Consider the following 4207-nt stretch of genomic DNA (forward strand, 5'->3'; position numbering starts at 1 on the left):
AGCGCGGGGCGCCCGGACCTCACGGCGGCTCCCGGAGTCCGCGGCCAATTCCTCGGAGAGCCGCACTTTCGGGATCTTCTCGCACTTTAGTCTCTCCTGTACTTCGTTTCCTCCTTATGGGGAAAAAGTCTTAGCGTGCAAACAAGTGACACAGACTTTCTTCTACCCCAACTCCGAGGGGCAGGAGGAGGCGGGTATTTATTTCCAGGTTCCCCGCCGCCGCTGCTCCGGTGGTGACAGCCACGTGGCCGCCGGGTGCAGCAGACGGAGCGCTCCAGGCTCCTACGCTGTGGCTGAACTGAGAGCTCGGGACTTTGCGGCAGCCCCTTAGCTTCGCACACAGTCCTAGTGCGTTCTGAGATGGGGAAGTGGAAAACCTGAGCTGTTCGTTTCACCCGAATCTTAAGACTTACTGTGGGTTTTGCCGTCCCGGTAAGGTGTATTTTTGCGTCCCCTACAGTTTTGATTATTCCTCTTTAAAATCTCAGTAGTGTTAGGTACCATCAAGGAGTGGGGAATAATAGAATAGTGCATTGTGGAATTACCCCCCCCAAAGTCATTTGAATTTCAAAACCGTTAATGAGAGGTTTTAATACAGTATAACCAGAAATACTCACATCTGGTGCATTTCTTTTTTATAGTTTTAGAAAAATCTCATTTTTTTTCTTTTACATAAAAGTTATGACCGGAAAATTCATAAATTCACCAGTAAAAATACCTTTTTAGGGTTAAATGCTAGTTGGATTTTCATATGTTTTTTAAAAATTAATTATTGGATGTTAACGTGAACAGGTTTGAAGGGAATGAAATTTGCTCTTTAGACTATGTAAATGTGAAATGTCAAAGAGAAGAATATAAACTTCTGGAAAGTTTGGAAAATTGTAGAATTTAAATATAATCCTTAGTTATTAACACACAATGTTTCATTTTGTGAATGCTTTGATAGATTTGAGGGATTTCCGTAATAGTACGTTTTTATTTGAATCCATTTTGCTTGAATGCTAAACCAGAAGAAAATGCTAACATCTGTTAAAAAATTGTGTGAAGCCATACAGCACCATTTATTAGAATTTTAATTATGACAACTGTGTTCAGTCACAAATAGAGAATGGTATTGAAGAGATAGTATGGACGTCAGAAAATACCGTTGAAAAATGAGTGCACTGATCACTGAGCAGTGCTTAGTTGAGAAAGAAAAAGAAATGAGATGATGAAATACTTACATAAAACAGGAAGTACTGAGAATGTATTGCAAGATAACTCATTTACCATCAGTAGGTATGGGATCTGTCATAGTGAAACTTTAAAACGTGCCGCTCAAACAGGACTTAATCTTTTTTCTTTTCTTGTACTGGTGATTGAACTTGGGTCCTTGCACTTGAAGAGGCAGAACCACGGAGCTAGATCCCTGGCCCGAGGACTTAAATCTTATGGCAGCTTCTTGCTTAGATATTCTTTTTATGTGTGTGTTTGTGTGTGTGTGTGTGTGTGTGTGTGTGTGTGTGTTTTAATGTCCTTTTTACTTTTAGATTGTTATTTTAGTAACTGGACCTTTATATAAATTTTTTTAAAAAGCTGAAAACAATTTTGAGAGCCCAATAGTTGACTGATTTCTTAGGGAAGAAAAAAGTCTAGATTTGATCTTGTTAGGTTGAACAGATAAACACCGAAATAAGTTTGGTGTGAAAAGCTATATAATTAGGAAGATGTAGGCAGGAGCTGTAAGGGTTAAAAGAAAAGGGAACCCCTAGAAGTTTGAGTAGACTGAAGAGGATTATTGTGGAAAGTAAGGCTTTTGCTTTTTAAGTGGAGCCTTCATATTACCCCCATTAATCTTGCTGTAGATTAGACCACTCACATGACCAAGCCAGAATACCAAATTTCTCAAAACCTTTCAAATTTTGGCTGTAGTCTTTTTCCATCTTAGTTTTCCACTAACCTACAGAAACTATCCCTTATTCACTACCTCAGTGTGGTATGATAATTTTATTTCTTTATACCTATGCTTATACAACATTTTTCTGTATATCTTCTCTATATACCTCTGTATATCCTCTTAACTACTGAAGGTCTCTCAAGCCTGACCCCTGGCTGAAATTCAAAGCCTTGTGGGCCTTAGAATCATAGAATTTTAGATCCACTTTTATGTTTCCAATTGAATTTTTTTCCCCCTTCTCTAACCTATAATTTTTTGGGCTGTAGCATTCTATACTGCCTTGTTTGCATTGCCTGAACACTTTTGAGAATTTACTATGTGCCAGGCCCTGTTATAGGAATTGAGGATATAGTTTTGAACAAAACAAATTCTCATATACTTTATTAGATATCTTTTTAGGTTTCATCACCCCAACTATAAGGTTTTTGACTACTTCGAGGAGTCCTGTTTGCTCAAATACATGGTATTTGCTTAGTAAGAATTTTATTTTCTGAATAAGGACAAGTAAGAGATAGGGTGTGAGGCAGAGAGTAGGATGGAAGAGATGTCTGTCTTTGCAAGTGAAGAGTGGAAAAGAATAGCCAATTATGGGTGGCTTTGTAATACCACTTCTGAGTTTTAACTTGGTTTAGTACCGAAATTTTAAAAAAGACCAGCTGGGGAATGATAAAAAACCTTTGTTCAAGCTGAGTGTGGTGGTGCACACCGGTAATCCCAGCACTGGGGAGGCTGAGGCAGGAGGATTGCTGCAAGTTTGAGGCCAGCCTGGGTTACAGAGAGTTCAGGGCCAGCCTGAACCTACAAAGCAAGACCCCAGCTCAAAACAAACAAACAAACAAAACTTAAACAAAAAAACCCTTTGTTCAAGGAAGGTTCTTTTTGTACTGTACGGATTAATTATGGGAATGGAAAGGAGTTGGAAAGACAGCTATGGAAGGAAAAAGTAATAATTGAGAGAAGCTTGGGAGAGCACTCGATGTCAAGAACGTGCCTTGCTGAGATGAGCAGGAGATATGAAAGTGAGCATGACCTGTTTAAATACTGCTTTGTTGCTCTGGTGTGAGAGACTAGAGGTGACAGTAAGAATCAAAATGTATAGTAGATATTGGGAAACAGAAAGAAAATGTTCAAATGAGAAGGAGAACAAGGGAAGAGGGAGGGGGAAAGGAACCAGAGAAACAGAATAGAAGGAAAAAAATGGAAACAAAGGTTTTGCAAATAAGGAGGGAAAAATGGTGGAGGGGAGGGGAGGGGAATGGTAAAAAAAGAATCAAGATCTATCATGTACTGATACAAATTCCCTATGATGAATGTGATCTTACGTATATCTAAAATGTACCAATAATAATAAAAAAAGAATCACCACACACAAAAAAAGAAAGTGAACTTGACCTATAATGACCATCTACTGAGGAATGGGGTAAGCCAGGTGAGGACTAATGTTAGGAATTTTTTTTTTTTTAATCCACGTTAATAGTTGAAGTTGAGCTAAGATGATCCTTTGGGAAACTAGCACATCCAGACATTTTGGTCATAAGGTAACATGACTGTAGCCTATGGTATTGGTATATTAATACCCTTATTTCTACTGTATGAGAATGTTATCTTTGTCTTGCCACCGTATGTAATGGGACCAAAGAATGTTTATCATTATTTCCAAAAGATTTTGATTTCTTGTTTTCCATATTTCCTTTATGCCAATTTTTAAATTTAAAGAAACCATTTATTTTAGAATAGGGCTTTTTTTGGGGGGGTTTGCTTTGTTTTTTATTTATTTTGAGACAGGGTAGACTCTATTTAATTCAGGCTGGCATTGAACTCACTCTGTAGCCAAGGCTTAGCCTAGAGCTCATCCTTATGCCTTAGCTTCCCAGGTCCTGGGTCTGCTGGTGTGTACCACTACCCCTGACTTAGAATAGTTTTAAATTTATAGAAAATTTGCAAGATAGTACACATATACCTCACCCCTTTTTCCCTGTTTGTTTTTATTTATTTATTTTGAGGCAGTGTCTCCGTACCTGTTTAGTTCAGGCTGGCCTTGAAACTTAACATGTATCCCAGGCTGGCCCAGAGCTCTCAGTGACCTTCCTGCCTCAGCCTCTCTCAGCATTCCCTTTTGTTAAGTTCTTACATTACTGTTAAATTTGTCACAACTAAGGAGAGAAGATTGCTGTTACAGTACTATTAACTGAACTATGCCTGTTATTTAGATTTTTTTTTTAGTTTTTCCCTAAGGTTTTTTTTTTTTTTTTTTTTTTTTTTTTTTTAAAA

The 4207-nt window shown here is 38.2% G+C and overlaps 1 protein-coding gene across 2 annotated transcripts in view; it reads left to right on the forward strand.

The window, feature by feature from the left end:
• Positions 1–227: 227 nt before the first annotated feature.
• Foxn2 (forkhead box N2) overlaps positions 228–4207 on the forward strand; it is a 60458-nt gene continuing 56478 nt past the window's right edge. Inside the window, exon 1 of one of the 2 annotated variants that reach the window (XM_010615800.3) lies at positions 228–432. The gene's annotated coding sequence lies outside the window, so the exon portion shown is untranslated. The remainder of the gene's footprint in view (positions 433–4207) is intronic. The other variant, XM_010615801.3, reaches the window with a different exon arrangement.

This window comes from Fukomys damarensis, unplaced genomic scaffold (assembly GCF_012274545.1).
Source record: "Fukomys damarensis isolate Sample0158 unplaced genomic scaffold, DMR_v1.0_HiC HiC_scaffold_2, whole genome shotgun sequence".
In the NCBI taxonomy this organism is placed as follows: domain Eukaryota; kingdom Metazoa; phylum Chordata; class Mammalia; order Rodentia; family Bathyergidae; genus Fukomys; species Fukomys damarensis.